The sequence below is a fragment of the Castor canadensis genome, chromosome 2, assembly GCF_047511655.1.
Source record: "Castor canadensis chromosome 2, mCasCan1.hap1v2, whole genome shotgun sequence".
NCBI classification, from domain to species: domain Eukaryota; kingdom Metazoa; phylum Chordata; class Mammalia; order Rodentia; family Castoridae; genus Castor; species Castor canadensis.
In genome coordinates this window covers 101,616,538-101,636,246 of record NC_133387.1, presented here as the reverse complement: position 1 = coordinate 101,636,246, position 19,709 = coordinate 101,616,538, and the positions used below count along the sequence as shown (strand labels likewise).

Sequence of the window (19,709 nt, the reverse complement as noted above, 5' to 3'; positions counted from 1 at the left end):
TCCTGAATCAGTGACAGACTTGGGATGTCCACATGTTGACACCAGGACCTAACACTACTCACAAGCTCTATGTTTCTGCCCCAGGCTACTCACCCTCAGTTTCTGCCTTATTGGTCTCCAGGACCCAGGAGAAACTGGACATGGCACTTTCTGTCCACGTGAGTCACGGTTGGCTGAAGGAACACTATAAGCAGCCTTAGGCAGGCAATGTCAAGGGGCTGGCGGAAGTCCTCCGGGTACACGTCCAGCCAGGTCATAAGGATCGAGTAGACAGCCCTGGAGGCAGATAGATGAGAAGCAGAATCTGAGGCCTGACCTTCCGTTCTGCCCTGCCACAGTAGACATTGGGGTGCGAGGTTCCTGTGCTTGCCCCTGTCAACCCAGAGATCATCACAGGCTAAAAGTAGCCCTTTGTCTGTCCAGGCAGTGGAGGGCAATGTAAATAGGGAGGAGCTGAAGGGAACTTCATGAGAGGAAGCACAAGCTAAATGGTTTGAGTATGACTTACTTACTTAGAGACTCTTCATGCTGTTCTGTGAGTTTTGGGGAACATCTTTCCTCTAGCATTTAAATTCACCTGGGTACATTCTCATTCCTGGAAATCACAGGGTGCTGGTGGCCCTCACATACTGGTTCCTACTGCTTCATCTCCATGAGCAGCTTGTGGGATGTCACCCATGAGCATTTTCACTTGATAGGCACAACAGGCCTTCTGAGAACTCACTGGGACTCTGGGGACCAGGTAATTTCTGTGAGAAACAATTCTCTCACCCCTTATCTGTTGGAATGAGGAATAACAGGGAGTAGGCTCTGTGTTGGGGATGATGAATTCTCACAGGGTCCTGCAACCCTAGAAGCCCCTGTAATCCTTCAGTCCCCAGGATGCTACTGGTAGTTATCTAGACTTCCTTCTCATTCAGGGAAAGCTCTAGACCTCAGTCCTCTAATTGAAGTCAAAAGAGTTTTGGGACCTACGGTGTGCCCAGTCCTACACAAAATTTCCCCAAATGTCCTCTCTCTTCAGACTGGTGCCTACCTACTTTAAGTAACATCTGCTCACCATTTGAGTTGCTCCTGAGTTGTGTGATTTCTGTTGGAGTCATACCTAGAAGAATCCAAGAATGGGTTACATCCACTGAACTTGCTGGAACACACACGTTACCTACTGCTGTGAAAAGGGAATGATACCCAGGACATCAGGGATTTCCTGCTCTTTAAAGGAATTATGCAAAGTGCCAGGAATCCTGCTACCACACTGTAGGAGACTCCAATTTTAGTTTAAAGAAAGAAACCCACCCAGAGCCTTTCCTGAACTCTCACTGTGTTTGGGGTCCTTAGTAACCGCAGGACTTCCTGGTCTGCTACAGCTATATCAGGGTTGAACCCGTTGAACAGTGAAGCATATTTGCAAATTGCCACAAGTCTTTGCCCAGGTCAACAAAAGTGAGGACAAGGCAGAGATCTTCTCCAAGTTCCAATGGGGACATGCAGATGAGGGCAGAGCATGGTGCTGCATACTCTCTGGGCTCAGGAGGGGACAAGCACCTGTATGGCTCATTCCATCTGCAACACCTCATTAGGGGGTTCCCATAAGCACCCTAGTCTGCAGTTTGAAACTTAGAGCAGGGAAAGGCACTGCCCAATCCAGCCAGGAGGTAGGGATTGTCATAAGTACTGAGGTGGTGCTCACCATGAAAACAAGATCTGCAGTGCCTGCTGAATCATATGTACTCTTCCTTGGGTGCCTTGCAATCCAGTGGGCACAAAGAGCAAGTCTCCAAATGACAGGGAAGACAGCTGTTGCTCCCCCAACATCTCCTGTGTGGCTGCCTGTGGGATGTGCTCAGTGCAGGTCTCATCCAGGGTGGATGCTGACTCTTTTTCACTCTGCATGGGGATCAAGTAGGGACAGATCAAAATGGAAACAGTTAACTGGAAGAAGACTTTGCCAGAAAATGAAGTGAGGTTCCTTCTGGTGGTGTTCAGATAGCTTCACGTGGTCTCCTCACAATATCTCAGCTCTCTAAGTCAACTTTGGTAACCTCTGGGAAATCCAGAGCTATCTGAAGCAAGGACTTCCCCATTCTTTCCACATGTGGACATGGGCTCCATTGTGGGCTCACCTGGGGCATGCTTGTGTACAAACTACAACACAACAAGAGAGCATGCTTGTCTCTATAGGGTTTCCAGAGAAAGGAGCTGACTGTTGTTGCTGGGGACTATGGGTACATGTAAACCTAGTCATACAATTTCTGGGTCCTTAATGCAGGAAGTGAAATCATCTTTTTAGGTTTCCTCACATGAGCCTCTTCCTGAGACACGACCTCCCTCCCTGAGACTCACTGTGATGCTACCCCCACTACTTTACAAGTCCATGTCGAAAAGTAGATACAGACACAGCCATAGCCTTCATCTCACTGTCCCTAGGCTATGCTGGCTCTGACAGTGCCACAATTTTGATGAGATAGAGCGGAGTTCATACCTGACCAAATCTTACTATCAGGTGTGTGAAAATGACCAGGTCATTGTGCCTCTCTTATCTTCCCACGCTCCCCATGTGCACACTGGGTATCATTGCAGGATCAGAACCCTAGGAAGAGCTTACTTCTGCACCTACACACCTATAATTCCTGGAATGTAAACTCTTTGCTGTACTCTTTTAAGGGAGTAAATTCAGTCATCTCAGGCCTCACCCAAAGCCCTGAGTTTCTGGCTCAAGAGAAATATGGTTTCCTGGCTACTGCAATCTAACCTGTGCTTGAATTGATATAGTAACTGGAGGTGCCCACGTCTCCTGTAAAGAGCATTGAGCTTTCTAGTTATGAAAATGCTCATGGTTATTGTGTGCCTAGGATTTCAACCTCAAGAATGACTCTGGGTTGAGGAATCACTGGTTTGAGGAGAAAAGGTCAGGGGGATTCCTGGCATCACACTGCCCTGCACAGCAACTCACAGCTTCTGTTGATGCGACCTGCTCGGGCACCAAATCTTGAAGAACATCCAAGAGTGGATTCTTCTCAATTTGCCCATTCTCTGTGTCCACAGCTGAAGGATCTGTGGGCTCCTGTGATGGGCCAGGCACCATTTCATGCTCCAGTTCTGGAGGGTCAGTGGGAGTTGCTTCTACCTCCATAGGTTCTGAGTGAGCTGATTCCAGTTCTGGACTTGATGAAGGAACTGGCTCGGCTTCTGTAGTTGGATCTAGAGGAACACATTTATCTGTTGATACATCTACAGGATGAGACAAGAACCTCTATTTCTTCTTTGCCCTTGATCTTTCCAAAGGAAGAAGTTACAGCGGCCTTCCTGAGAAGACTGGTGTAGCCAAGTCCACATTATTAGGTCTTGGCCTAGTTCTTCCAGGAATCCTCCTACTGGAATTACTAACCTATGATGGTAAATTCTACCACTCTGAATTCAAGCTAACTGGGCCCTGAAAGCACAGCGCTTTCCAAAGGCACAGCTAGGAGGTGACATGTCCTCTGGGCTTTGGAGGTGGTGCTTACCATTTGAACCATCTGTTGTGCTCATGTTAAGTTGTCCTGGATCATCAGTTGTTACATAGGAAGGTGGGGATGAAGAAGTGGTCTCAGACCAGCAAGGTAGGCAGCAGGTCATTAACCATTTTCTCCAGAATGATGGCGTTGAGAATGTCCTCCCTGATGTGCTCACTTGGGATGTGGGCTGATTTATTTCCACCCTGGTTTTTGTCCAAGTTAGGTTAGTTAAAACATGGAAACACGAGCACACTAGAAAAAGACTTTGCCTTACAGTAAGTCAAAACAGGGGCATTGAATTTTCCTATAAACTCTCATACAAAAAGGAACCCATGTGTGTGTATACACCCACCAACACATGCACACACGCACACACACACACACACACCCCTGAGGATGTGGTCTGTGGAAGCCAAAAGGGATTGGGTGGGCCCCTTCGTCTACCGTTTCAGGCCATCCCCCACCTTTGTTGTCCTCTGGGAACATCTCCACTGGGGGTGTCCTTGAGTCCTGAAGCAGTTTCTCCAGAACTGGGTTGTTCTCCTCTAGGCAGTCTCCTGGGGCCTGAGCCCCAACACCATTGGAGACAGCAAGAGAACATCTTTCTCTCTACAGAGTTAGTAGAGATATGAGTTAACAGTGGTTGTTCAGGAATTTAGTTGCCTGGCCACCAGTGTTCTAGATTCTTTTTTGTCCTCATCCAGGAAGTGAGGTCATCTCTGAAGGTCTCAACTGACACTGTGCCTCAAACAAAAGCCTTCCCTAGATCTACCATCATGCTGATGGCTTCCTTGCCTGTTATCTACCACATTGGCCTCATGTATCATGCCTATATCTCTACCTATCTTCCTTGGAAGCTTCATGGACCTCTGACACCTTTCCCTAGAGATAATACTATTCCCTGAACCAAACCCTTTCTCTTGAACAAATCAAACATGAAACACGAGTAGAGCCAGATCTTAGGACCAAAGTGGTATCTAGTGAAAAGTCACAAGTTAATCCAAGGAGATGTACACAGAGACACACAAAAGCTTCTTGACTGTAACGATTGGCACACCCACAGGGAAAGACATTTAAAAACTGTCACAGATGTGTGTGGGTATGTGTTTGAACACAGCCACACAGCCACACATCTGTGCACACACATGGGTGTCCAGGAACAAGACACTGGTTTGACTATGGTGTAAAGGTTGGGAAGTGAAGAGAGGGTGAATAAGCAGTGGGCACCAAACGGCCTTTGGCAAATTCAGTTTTAGCTTGTGTTTTGAGTTTAATTGGAGCCTGTAGTAAAGGAATAGGTGGAAGTCCTCTGAAAAGGTGAATTGGGGGACACAGTAAGGCCTAATTATTAGGCTGATGGGGCTCACCCAGACACAGGGATTGGAGAGTGAGTGATTTCTGCACTGTCCTCACAGTGTCATATATGGAAGATATATAGGAGCCAAGAGGCTGGAGTGCAAAAAGCACAATTCATCTAACAGTTAACTGTGCCTGAGGGTCTCCACTGGGTGTCAGGAAGTGTTTGGAAAGGGGTTGGGTGCTCTGCTTTGGGTTTGAAGATGTGAAAAGAATGTGGGAGTGAGTGAGCTTGCTTTTGGTGGGAAATATCACCTGTGCATAGACTAGTGTCTTCAGGGTATCTCATGGACCAGAAGTAATCCTGACTTCTGGAGAGTGACGTAGCAGAAGGAGCTCTTGCTGTCTTCCTTTCCCAGATTCTCAGGTAGGGCACTTCTCACTATGATACCTTTTTTCTTCATCTTGGCTTTCGGAGAAAGTTTTAAGAGCACTTAAACCCTGACATCAGGGTCATTGAGGTCATCCAGTAAGCACTGGATACATGGTACATTTTTGTCCTGATTGACTTCTCAGTTTCTACTGGAAGCCTCTGTACAGTCCCTTGTCTAAGGCACTCCCAGAATGTGTGTCAACAAGGAAGTCTTCTGCTATGAACTTCCTGTATCTCACAAGGATTTTCAAGAGAGGACAGGTTGGAGGTAGGTGTGTGAAATAAAGGTTCCGGGATGCAGGTGCCCTTATGATTGCTGTTCTCCTCTTGGTTGGAAAACTGACATGATTACAAACAGGTCTCTGGGTTAAGAGCAGTGTCTAGAAAACATGGGCTGTCTAGAAACAATTGCAATTCCTGGTCATGTAAATTCTGACTCTAAGGCCTTCCCAGTTTTACTCCATTCCACTCTTAAGGAGCTGGACATGTGTCTGCCATCCTCTGGACTTGGGATAATAACCCCAACAGTCTTTTATAACCTTTCCATACAAACTTCTAATCTGAATTCTCGGTAAACTGATCACAGATAGTGAGGCCAGGCATCTCAGATCTCACCCACAGACCTGAAGTGATGAGCAAGGAGACAAAAGGGTTCAAAAGGATGCCTGCCGCCTGCCCTGCACTACAGTCACTGCATCCATCATCATGATCTGCTCTGCTAACAGATGCAGGGGGAATGGCAGGAGGTGAGGCTTCTCTGTGACAAGTCTTTTGCGTGTGGTCACAGATGAAGGCCAGCAAGGTCACCTGATGAACCTGGTGTGGAGCTGACTGGAACTCTGTGGCATGTGAGGCTGATGGCTTGAGCTTTGAACTCTCTGAAGGAACTGGATTGATCTCCAGAACTTGTGAGGAAGTTGATTCCTGCTCTCCAGCCTTTGAAGAAGCTGGCTCAGGGTCTGGATTTGCCTTTAGAAGCAGCACTGCAGTTGTTGGTAGGGCTGCAGGATGTGACAAGATCCCCACATGACCATCATGACCTGCAGCTTTTGAAAGTCAGAGATGGCCCAGACTCTGGGAGGAGCTCTAGCACCGAACCCACAATAGCACGGTAAGACTGTGGTCCAATCCTATGGATTGTCCTTATTCTTCATCCATAAGAAGATGCAGACTGTCCACCAAACCCTCCTCCTGTGTTCCATGTTCCTTCTCAGGCTTCTCACCCTCAGCTTCTGCTTCACTGGTGAAGCCCTAGACTTCAGTCTTCTCATTGGACTCACAAGTGTTTGGGGGCCCAGGGTGTACCCAGACCTACCCAAATGCAGCCCCAAATGATCCTTCACTTTGCCTGGTGCCCTGCTTCCCAGGAGGAAGAAATGCAGAAAGCACTAAGCCAGTGTGCAGATAGGGAGAAGGGTAAACACTGCTTTGTTTCCTTTTTCTTTCCTGTTCACAGAGTGTAAACATTTATTTTTTTAAGGATCCAATTATTAACGGTTGTTCCATGCCTTGTGATAGCACCTTGAACCTATAGCCCAAGTTATGTTAGGGGTCCTGGTAGTTCCTCACCTAGTTTCATTATATTAAAATGAGCACTTCTTCTGTGCTGAAGGAAACAAAGTATTCTTGAGAAAGTTGACTGGTTCTGCCTTCTTTTGTAGTAAGTAAGCTGAGAATGTGTAAGATTTGTTATTTCAACATGAGATGTTAGTGTCTATTTTTTTATAACAAAGGAAATAAAAAGATAATACCACCACAACCATTTAATATCCTATTAATTTTCAAGTTATCAAAAGATCACATTACCTGATGTCCTTCTGATGTGAACTGGGGACCACAAGATCTTAGGTGGTCCTGGCTTCTAGGACAGTGGAACAACCAGTGCCCAGTAGAGTTCATCAATGAGTTAAAAAAATCCAAGTGTGCAGGGCACACAGAGGGCTCACAGGCAGCTCAGGCTCACTGAGTCCTGCCATGCCTGCACTTGCCACTCTCCAAAGAGTGCAGGATCTTTGTTCCATGCACTCTGAAACACAAAGCCAAACTTCTGGGGCAGGGGGAGGGGGACTGTGAGGCCAGAGTACATAGTGGGGGTGTGGCAGCAAAATGGATCCTGAGCCATCCATTCTGCAACCTCCAGAGACCAACTGCTTTCAATGTTTTCATTTCCAAGTCTCTGCTGTGGAACCACCAAAATGTACATCTTTTTATAAATTACTGCGATCGGTGGTGTTTCAGGAAAGACAAGGACTAATTGTATCTATTATTACCAAGGGAAAAGAAGGTCAGTGGGATGTGGATGTCTTTCTGCTTGCATGCATCAGCAGTGTTGAAAGGTTGGTGAGCTCCGTTTATGCCCAGGAAGGCCTGAAGGCAGCCCCCTGGATCCCAGTGATACCCTAGTGAATAGATAAGATTTCTTAGCAGACACAGAGCACGTAAAACCATTGGGCTAATTTTCCTAATTTTTGTAACCTTTTATTGTTATTAAGTATAATTTCAGGGCTGTTGTGTTGAATCCTTAGAAGGGTCCTTCCTGGGTGTTTGGGAATTCAGTTACTCTGGAAGTGACTGCTGAAGATGTCACCCATAGAGGAACCGTCTGGGGAGCCTCTCATCCTCTGAGTCCAGGGTCCTGCACACAGCTCCCCCCTTTGGACAAGTGACTGCTTCTCCTGAAGGGTGCATGGCCAGCCTGAACTACTGATGATGTTGGTCACATCCTGGGTTGTCACCTGAGATTCCTCCTAGCACTGCCCTTTCAGCACCTGAGACTTCACTAAGGAGGGCTGCCCTTCATGTACACAGCTGCCAGCTCAACTGGGGGACATTCAGGCACTCCTTCTGTGAGTGACAGGAGCCCATCAGCTTTTATAGCTTCAATGGGTACCACAGGACTGAGTATAGCACTTCAGCCTCATCTTCTCTGTGGCAACAATGTCCACTCTTCCCATCTTTGGACTATGGACTTCCATCTTAGGGGGAAGAGGAGCTTTGTGTCCTGCCTTTCTTGGAGCTCCTATTGGAAGAGCGGTTCTTCCTCTCCCTCTTGAGAATCCCCTCTGCCTTTCAGTCACTTACTCTCTCTCCATGTCACTCTCCTCACCATTGATGCTGCCCCGTTTGGCTGTGCTTGCAGTGCCTTTAACAGTTGCTTGTACATTCTTGCTGTCTTCTCCATCCTCCTTGCTTCCACTCTGTCTTTACTCACCATTACACTGGGTCTGTCTTTGCTCTTCCTCTGCACTGAGGGCTCTTAATTTCCCCCTGTGTTATTCTCACTGCCTTCTGTCTCTTTCTCTTCTTCCCCACTGTCCCCTAAGTCTCCCATTAGGCATCCCACCCTGCTTTTTTGCTTAAAGTCTTTCCTCTCAAATCTTTTCCCTGTTGTTCTGACTCTGAGCTTGCAATCCTACTGCTTTCTGTTCCCTTTCATCTTGTCTATGATCTCCTGACTGTTCTTTCCACTTTCCTAGTGGCTTTTAGCTACTCTTCGCTCTTCTTTGGACAGGTTCTTCCTCATTATCCTACATTCTTCCTTGGCCTACTTCTTACTGGCTGAGTTCCTGAGTTCTTTTCCTTCACTGCTCTCTTCCTTCCATACTAAGCAAAACAAAAAGGCTTGCTAGGGTTATCACAATACCGGACTTCAAACTATTCTACAAAGCTGTAGCAATAAAAACAGCATGGTAGTGGTACAAAAACCATGAAGACCAGTGGAATAGAATACAAGATGCAGATATGAATCCAAACAACTATGACCACTTGATTTTTCACATAGCGCCAAAAACATATGATGGAGAAAGACAGCATCTTCAACAAAGTTGCTAGGAAAACTGGATATCTGCATGCATAAAACTAAAACAATATCTATGTCTTTCACCCTGTACACATATGAACTGTAAGTGGATTAAGAACATTAAATAAGAGCTGAAACATGGAAGCTAGTACAGGTAAGAATAGGGAATGCACTGGAACTTATAGACAAGACAGTAACTTCCTAAATAGCATTCCAGTAGCTCAGAAACTAAGAAAAAGGATTGACAAATGGCACTATATGAAAATAAAAAGCTTCTGTATATCAAAAGTGATGGGCACAGGATTGGAGAGGCTGTCCACAGAATGGGGGAAGTTCTTTGCCAGCTATGTATCTGACAACGGATTAACAAGAAGGGAGCTGAACAAATCTTAACTTCCCCTAAAAATGAATGACCCAATGAAGAAATGGCAAATGAACTGGACAATACTTTTCAAATGAGAAGTCCAAATGGATAAAAAAACACAAGAAGAAATGCTATCCATACCTGGCCATAAAGGAACTGCAAGTCAAAACCACATTAACATTCTACCTCAGTCCTGTTAGAATAGCTACCATCAAGAATACAAACAACAACAAATCTTTGTGAGGATGTGGGGAAAAGGGAACTCTTATACATTGTTGGTTGAAATGTAAATTAGTACAACCACTATGGAAAAATGTATGGAGGCACCTCCAAAAACTAAAATAAATCTTCCACATGGTCAAGAAATACCTCTCCTATGGACTTACCTGAAGCCAGTTTACAATGAAGACACCTACACACCCATGTTTATTGAAACATTATTGCAACATTATTCTCAATAGCTAAGTAGTGGATATAGTCAAGAAATTTCACAATTTAGGAATGGGTTACAAAAAACGTGTTCGTATATACAATGGAAGTTTTTCCCCCGTAACGAAGACTGAAATTTTCTCATTGGCAGGTAAATGGATGGAACTGGAGAACATCATCTTAAGTGAAGTTAGCCAGGTTCAGAAAGCCAAAGGTTTCTTCTTTTCTCTCATAAGTGGAAGATATGTCCAATACAAATACAAGCAATATTACACATACATACATGAAAATATATACAGAACATGTATCCAAAAGTGGGACTGGCCGAGAAAACCAAGGGAGGAATAAAAGAAGGAATGAAAGATAGCAACCAATAATGAAATATATTGCATTTGTGCAGGAACTAAATACAACAAAACACACTGAAAACTGTTAAACAAAACAAAATGGAGGGAAAAGGGTGAAGCAGTACAGTGGAGGGGGTTACATTGACTTAATCACAATGTATGTAAAGATATAATATCAAAGCAAAAATTTCACTGAACATCAGAGACTTAAACAAAGAAAGCCAAGAATGAAAAACAGGTCACACTAAGGGGAGGGCATTAATGAAGGGGAATGGTAAAAGAAGGAAGTTAAGAAGGTGGATGAACTTTCTATACAAGAATGAATTTTGAGTATTTACTTAATTAATTTATTCATTTTGGTGGCACTGGCATTTTAATTCAGGGCCTCAGGCTTGCTAGGCAGGTACTCTTCCTGCTGGAGCCACTCACCAGTCCTAATTTAAAACCTGTTTAAATCACCATGAGAAGGAGAGTAAGAAAGAAAGGAGAAAATTAGAAGGGATGAACTAATTCTATTTATAATACATGTGAACATGGAAATGTCACAAAGAAACTCCTGGTTTAACTAACTTACACAAACAAAAATGTCTTTTTACAACAATGAAGGACAGGAAGGCAAAAAAGGTCCTGTCTTGAGGATGACACCTGTTGGAGAGGGGAGGATAGAAGTGAAGGGTGAAGGAGGGTGAATGTGGTGGGAATATTATGTACTCATGTAGGTAAATGGAAAAATGAGAACTGTAGAAACTATTCCAGGAGTGGAAGGAGGGGGGGATAAAGGAGAATGATGGAGGAGGTGAACCCCATTATGATATATTGTAAGAACTTTAGTAAATGTCACAATGTACCCCCATACAGCTATAATATGTTAATAAATGTAACATTAAATTAAAAAGAGGAAATTCTAACTAGGACCATAGCTGAGCCACAGGGGAACTCACATGGTCTCCATGTCTGGTTTGTGTGCCTGCTGACCATCTTCAGAAGGAAGTCATAGTCCATGTGAAGACAGTCATTGCACTGTGTTCTTGGCTGTCCATGGTTGTCCTTGTAAATCGATCATATGTTCATGGTATATTAAGATTCATTCAATTTTCCAGTGATTGAATAGAGACTGGGTTATTTATTACATATATTATAAGTATTTCTGTAGCTTATTCTCTTTTTTTGGTGGTCTAATTTTCATTCATATGAAATTTGTTTTTCTTATAAGGACACCTTTTCAATTTTTATGAAATATATCTTGTAATTTTAATACTGTGGGATTCTACTTTATTCATATCACTTTGATCAGTATGTTGTGCTCTTCAAGATTTTTTATAGTTAAATTTAGTCTGTTTTAGACTTTCATCTCTTTAGTGTATGCTTGTGAGTATTGTGTAAGGTTTCATTTCATATGTATGTATATATAAATTTTATATGCACATATATTTCTGTATGCGTGTGTGTGTGTGTGTGTGTGTGTGTGTGCACTGCAGTTCTGGGGTTTTGGACTTAGGACTCTGCACTTGACAGGCAAGTGCTCTACCACTTAGGTCATGGACCCAGCCATTTGTGCTTTACTTACTTTTCAGATAGGGTTTTGTGCTTTTCCCTTGGACTAGTATGGGACCAAAATTTTCCTACTTCTGCTCCTTAGTAGCTGGGATACAGACAAATACCACCATACCTCCTGGTTAATTTACCTTTTTTAAAAAGAATCCACTCTGGCTTCTCTGGCCTTAGGGGCATTGTTCCATCATGGTGTCAATACAGAAACAGCTACAGAAAGAACTGTTGGCTTTGCAAAATGACCCACCTCCTGGAATGACTGTAAATGAAAAGAGTGCTCAAAATTCAATCACACAGTGGACTGTAGACATGGAAGGTGCACCTTATATGAAGGGGAAAAATTTCAGCTTTTGTCTGTTTAGTAATTGATACTGTTTTGACTCTCCTCAGGTCATGTTTACTGGTGAAAATATTCCTGTTCACCCTCACTGGTATAGCAATGGTCATATCTGTTTTCCATTCTCACAAAAGACTGGTCTCCTGCTCGCTCAGTTTGTCTTAGCATTATCAGCATTCTTTCCAGCTGCAAAGAGAAGACATCCACCAGATAATTCATTTTATGTGTGAACATGTAACAAGAATCCAAAGAAAACAAAATGGTGGTATTATGTTGATACTTGTTGATGCCACTGTTATCATCAACACTTTGATCATTCAGTCTTTGAACTTTAACCTTTGACTGGAAGTGACCTATAGGCAATGAAGACTACTTCTTTTTACTGCATTTTTACTCAAGGGCATTCTGGGGGCATATTGATTGCTGGTTCAGTTCAGGCAACTGACATGCTTTTATTAGTCATACAGAATTAATGCAGGTATCAGGAAATATCAAATATAATTCCATTTTTAATTTTTATTTTTTTAAGCTTTCAGAAAAGTTCCAGGTCCTCATGTATTGTGCAATAACAATGATTTCCTTGGTGGTTTTGGAACATTCATTGCTGACAGTGGATGTAACAGGAAAACTTTTCATTAATTCCTGCCACTCCATGATTAATGCATGATAGAGCCTATGAAATGAATTTATTGGTTATAGTAGGATTATAAGATAAAGTGAGGGATCCAACAGAACTTTGAAAGTCAAACCAACTGTTTATATTTGGATTCTATGCACTGTGATCTAAGGTTAACAGCATGAATTAACATTCGTCTTTAAAGGACTATAATGAAAGATCATGGCATATTTATTTAATTGTTTATATCTGCTGTCAAATTGTTTTGATGTAGTAGGTTTTCAAGTCACATTGGCAGAGAGGTACAATATGTTACCACTATGGTGAAAATAAATTCATTTGTTGTATATAGTTCCTCAACCTGAAGTAAAGGTGTGAATAATATAGGGTATGAATGGTTTGATCAAGGCTTTTAGTTTGGAAGTAAGAAAGATGGCAGTGATTATTAAATTGCTGCAGTTCATCATTTGGGTCTGCTATGTGTACATTAAAGATTTTTTCCAAGTAGACTACATTCTTGTTACTTCCTGCTGGTCATCAGCATAAGCTCTACTGCTTGAACACTATTTCTTTTATTTATGTTTGGGAAAATCCATAAATATTTTTGCTTGCAGTCTTGTTTCTTTTGGAACATTTTAAGTCAAGTTTGAATGTTATAGTACTTTAATTGAAAAGCTTATGTCAAGTTTTTTTTCTTGTACATTTTCTTTACTTGTAAGTATCATCTTGTCCTTTAATCCTGTACCCTTAAAAAAAATGAATCCAAATCAAGGTGGCTAACATCGTGTTGAATAGCACTTTCTTCCCTCTTTGCAATGAAAAGGTTATTCTGTCATGGATTTTGCAGCATGGTGTGGCGTCGTTATCTGATTGCAGTTTCATTTACACTTTCCTGATTGTGAATAATATTGAACATTTTTTCATGTCATTATTGCCAGCTTGAGTTTTTTTTTCTTGCATGTGAAATGTCTGTTCATATATCAACAAATTTTTAATTTGATTTTACTAAATTCTAGAGTTCTTTATTTGAGATGCAAAGTTCATCTAACATATGCAAGTCAGTAAAAATTACACATCATTAACAAGATGAAGAAAAAAACATGATTATTTCAATAGATGTACAGAAAGCATTTGATGAAATTCATTATCCCTTCATGATAAAAACTCTCAAAAATCAACACAGAAGGACTTGTCTACACAATAAGGACTATATATGATGAACTCACAGCCCACATTGTAGTGAGTGAGGAAAGTTGAAATACTTTCCTAAAGTTCAGAAACAAGATGAAACGTTCATTTTTGCCATTCTTCTTCAATATGTCTGTCACTGGAATTCTTAGCTGGAGCAGAAGCACAGGAAATAAGGGGCAGCCAACCAGGAAAGGAGGCATTCCAATTATCCTTGCTCACAAGCAATATGAATTTCAAGATAAATGCTGACTACACAAAAACAGAAGTGGTGAAAGTGATGAATTCAGCAAGGTGAATATGGTGAAATCCACCGTATTTTCAACTTGCTGTCTTGTGAGCGATTTTCTGTGGTCCATATAATTCAAGACAATCTGAAACAATCATAATTTCACCTTTCTTTTCCTCCTTACCTTTTCCTAACTTTGTTTCTCTTTATTTTCCCTTCTTTCTCTCTATTCTGTCCTGAATGCTCACAATGCCTGGAGGAATTAAAGACAGAGAAAATAATATAATGCCCTTGGCAAAATTATTGAAATGTTGATTAAATTTAAATTTTCTGCCAAGAATGTGACTTGGAAATCGGCAGTGATGGTTCTGTTCAGATTTATTCTTTTGTGGGTATCTCATCATTTGAACTGGGGGTCTTCATTCTTCATTTCCCTTGAAAACTTGTAGTCACTCAGCATACACTTTTGTGCTACTGGCTGAGCTGATCTCTTAAATCTGCTTTGCTGTGCATTCTTCTTATGGTTCTAGTTCTTTGACAGTAGATGTCTCTAGGAAGGCACTCTGGATGACAGTATCTTTTTTTTTCTGTACTGAGGTTTGAACTCAGGGCCCACAACTTGAACCACCCCTCCACCTCTTTTTGTGAAGGGTTTTCTTCAAGAGAGATCTCAAAAAGTATTTAGCTGGCTTCAAAGTGCAATTCTCCTGATCTGTCTCCTGAGTAGCTACATTAGAGGTGTGAGAAACCAGAATCTGACCCATCTACCCTTTCTCTGGTGGAATGGATCAAGGTGTAGGCCCTGAGTTCAAACCCCAGTACCACAAAAACAAACAAAAGTAAAAAAAAAAGCCTAGACTATCAAGAGGATATAAGTGGTAGAAACATGGATATTAAAGATTGTTCTGATGAGGGTTTTGACATGAAGACCATTGGAGAGAAAGCTTTATCAATTTAGAGAACATATGACACTATTAATAACTGTTGGTAGGAATATGACCATCAAAGGTTCTTCTTGTAAGGCAGTATGTTACTGTCAACTGGGAGAAAGTGATCCTTGACCTAGAGGCAGAAAACTTGGTTGACTTGTGTTTTACTGTTGGGTGGAAAGCCTGATTTGTAAATCATTAATTTGAATACTTAGTGACAAATTTCCAAAGTGTTGAATGTGAAGTCTGGTTTTCTCTTGCTGCTTACAGTAAGAAGAATGAGACAAGTTGATGGTGGAGCAATCATAATGAAAGTAGGGAGGGGAGAAGGGAATAAGAAAGAGTAACAGAGGAGGTAAAGGTGATCAAGCAGATCAAATGCATGCATGGGAACACCATGATGAAACCCCTCACTAGGTTCAATTTAATACCTGCCAACTAAAAAGAGGAAGCATCCCTTGATCATTTGGGAGATCCTCATCCTATCTAGACTTCCACAGGGGTAAAATGAGGAAAATCACCATTTGAAGAGATACTCAGGGATGAATTATGTTTTCTGAAGATCGTCTTGGACATTGTGTTGAGCATAGACTGAGGTTGGCCAGAGTGGAATTGGGGAGTAGTTGGGTAACTGACTTTTTTATCCATGAACTACTTGGAGGAGGCTCAATGCAGTCATGCAGCTAGAGGCAGTGGATGAGGTGGAATTCCTGATATATTGTGAAGGTATAACAGGAAGAATCCATTGATGGATATAATGTAGGTTATAATAGTATAAGTATGATTCTAAGCAGCTTGAGCTCAGCAACTGTAAATACAGAGTGGCCATCTACTGAAGTGGGGAAAAATTGGAAGACATTTTTCTTGGCGATGGGGTTGGGAGAATGCAGAGTAAGGGGAAATTCAGGATGTTGATTTGGGGCATGTTAATGAGATAGCCAAGTGACATCATCAAGGGACCTGTGTGATACCAGTTTCCAGTTGATGTAAACAGTTTGGGCTGAACATATGGAGTTGGAAGGTGTTGGTGCAAAGATGACTTGAAGGTCATCAGTGGAGAGACTATAGCTGGGGAAGAGGAAGAGAGGTAAGCTCTGAGCACTCGCATCTGAGAAGGGGTGCCAGACTGGGAAGATGAACAGGGGAGATGAAGGGTGCTGGGAGCCCATAGAAGCTATTTCCAAGGAGATGGCAATGACCCATTGTTTTAATATCGCTGATTGATCGAATAGGAGGAGGATGAGAACTGATCCCCAGAAGGAGCTGCATGGGAGTCACAGGTGAAGCTATTGAGAAAGGCTGTGATGGAGTGAGGAGAGTGAGTATATGACTGGAGTTGTTTGGGGGAGAATGGTGGATGGTAATTTGAGAATGGGGTACACACAACTCAAGGCAAATTCTGCAAACTGCAGAATAACCTAGGGTGGAAGCTGTGTGGTGTTGGAGAGACCTTCATTGCCCTGTCACCTCCTGCTGGCTCTCCATCCCCACTAGAGTGGACAGTTCCCTGAGAGCCCAGACTCCTGGTCACTGTGTCCCATGAGAAGCTCATGCTGAAAGTATTTGCTTCTGCATCTGCCCCGCCTCTGAAGCAAGCTCAGTCTGGGAGGCCTGGGGCCCAGAGCTTGCACCAGGAGTAGGCCACCACCACAGACCATCCGACTCATGATGCTTGGGACTGGAAGTCCTCCTTCCTTCCTTCCTTGCTTTCTTCCTTCCTTCCTTCCTTACTTCTTTCTTTCTTTTCTTCCATGCTTCCCTCCTTCCTCCCTCTTTCCCTCCTTTACTTTCTTCTTTCACTTCTTTTTTTTACTTTATTGCTTCTTTCCCTCTCCCTTCCTTTCTTTTTCTTTTCTTCCTTTTGAGAGTTTATAGTTATTTAAAATTGTAGGTTTTGCTAACATTTTATTTTTGTCTTGATTTCAGATTTTTAAAAATACCCTTCCAGTCTTCCAAAACATTAAAATAAAATAGCCTAATAGAATAATTTCAAAATTTTGTCTTTGAATGTGGTGAACATGCAATGTTCCTTCTTTTTTTTTTTTTTTTGGCAGTACTGGGGCTTGAACTCAGGACCTACACCTTCAGCCACTCCACCAGCTCTTTTTGTGATGGGTTTTTTCAAAATAGGGTGTCACAAACTATTTGCCCAGGCTGACTTAGAACTGTGATCCTCCTGATCTCTGCCTCCTGAGTAGCTGGGATTATAGGTGTGAGCCATCAGCACCTGACTCGATGTTCTTTCATTTTTGCAGTATTCTTTCTCTCTCTCTCTGGCTTAGTAAAATTATAGAGGAAAACTTGTGTTTTTTTCTACCAGATGGATCTTAGTAAAACCAAGAAGGTAACATCAAAATTGGAACACTTCCACCTGCGACCTTATGTCTGTGATTTTTCTGTTCTTATCACCAAGACTACATGTAGCCAATGTCCATGTGGAAGCTGACATGTGTACTATGGTATGCTTTCTCCATGCAGTTCTCAAGTAAGTGAAAAAGAAGAACATAACCAATTATAGGTGTTTTGCATCTTTACTTTTCAATAGCACAATACATATCACGGAATAATTGTTTGATAAAAGAAAACACGATGACGTTACCCTGAAATATGAAGAGCCCGTATACCTCTGCCTTGGTGCCTCATCTGTATACATGTGTTGCAATGGTGCCTTGATATTGTTCAGAGTACATTCTTCAAAACTGAAAGAAATTTAATGTTACCTCATTAACATTTCATGGGTTCCTGCAGTTTTCAAATGATCATTTTTAATGGTTGCATAATGTTCTATTTTGGTAAAGTAGTAACATAAACATAACAGTTTTAGCTAATGTATTATGCCATAATTGCCCAAGATATCTAGACCTGATAATATCAGTTCTCTGTGTAATTTGGCAATTTGGACACATCTTATATGATGAGTCTGACCCTATGTTACCTGGGGTACCTTTGGGAGAAACTCAATCCACAGCAGGTCAGCATATTTTAAAAAATTAAGTTCTTTTGTAAAAGCCTATATTCTTTTTAGGTTTTTTTTTTTATTTGGCGATACTGGGGTTTGAACTCAGGGCCACACACTTGTTAGGCAGGCACTCTACCTACTTGTTAGGCAGGCACTGGAGCCACTCCTTGAGCCCCTTTTTGTTTGGGTATTTTGGAGATCAGGTCTGGTGAGCTCTTTGCCCAGGCTGGCTTTGGACCATGATCCTCCTGATCTCTGCTGCTTAACTAACTAGAATCACAGGCATAAGCCACTGATGCTGGGCTTCTTTTTTGATATTTAACTGTCATACGCCTTCAGTGGGAACAACTTGCATTTACCTTAGGCCAGAGCGAGAGGGCCCCCTTTTGTGTCTCCTTCTTCCTTGAAATATGCCTCTGCCCATGGCTCAAAAAGCCCATGGGATCAAGGAGACTCGGCTACAGAGCCCACGCTCCCCAACTCCCTCTCATCATGGAACTCCCTACTCCAATGAGCAGCGTATGGGCTGGGCTCTTCCCTTTACCATCCATCTGAGGGAAGAGTTTGCCATTGGAGTCTGCATCCCTAGGCCTAGGGTTGGACCAGGGCAGCTGCAGCCACTGGCTGTAGTGTGGGGCAGAGGGTGTGGATGGTCTGACCTCTGCAGGCCGCAGTATTCACATACATGCACAGCAGGCCTCGGAAACAGATTGAGCTGAAGATGAAGCAGGAATGGGCTCTCACCTAATTTCCACATTTTGGAGCACAACTTTGAGGATTATAAAACTCTAAATTTGAATGTGGCTTTTCAAGTTGTTATGAAGATGTATTTTTCAGGGCAGGGAAATTAAACATTTTGACAGTTTGTTAGCTTAAATATTTGAACATAGTTGGTGTGCTACCCTTTGTATTTTTTGTGTGCTAAGTCCTCAGTATGTTAGCAGTGGACAATTAGAATAATCAGAGTGTTTTAAGATAGGAGAAATTTTTCAATAATATTTTTATTATATTATTGTTATTCTGGGGTACATTACAATATTTACAAAAGCTTTTATAATGTATCTTAATTAAATTCACCCCTCCATCATTCTCCTTTATCCCCCATCTTCCCATTCTTAGAACAGTTTCAAGAGGAGAAATTTTAAATAAGATGATATAGATGACACCTGAATGATATCAGCTTCTGCATGAATTTTATTTCTATACTTTGCCTCATTGGCACAATATCAAGAAAATCAGTATTCACAGAAATAAGGATTTGCATAGGTGCCACTGTTCAATTGCATATCTTATAGTCCTAGGATTTTCTTCAATACACAAAGATGCCATGAGAGACTTTCCTTAATGAGCAACTACAAGGAAAAATACCTGTTGGAACCACAATGTACAGTTGTGCTGGCCTCATGTTGGTAAAAATGCAAATATATCCCCACTCTAGTTGAATGTATTTTCTGACCAATAAATTTAAGTTTTATTACTTATAAAATATTGGTATTTAAAAATAAAATGAGTGCCATACAAATGTGTGTTCCCCTCCCCCAAACCACTTATTATGTGAAGCAGTTTGAAGACAGGGATTAACCCCTGCATGTTCAGGCCCATGACCTAAGACACAGTGGAGGGTTGGGGCCCACGTCATTACACTAGGCTGTCTTCCAGTTATTGGACTGATTATCTGAACTTCAAGCTGCCGGGATGACAGTTCATTTGCTCTTCCATGCGAGTAGCCTTTGTG

General features: G+C 42.2%; 1 pseudogene; it reads left to right on the top strand.

Moving 5' to 3' along the window:
- The first annotated feature begins 11,905 nt into the window (after positions 1-11,905).
- LOC109676334 (ubiquitin-conjugating enzyme E2 W-like) lies at positions 11,906-12,340 on the top strand (annotated as a pseudogene).
- Positions 12,341-19,709: the final 7,369 nt, after the last annotated feature.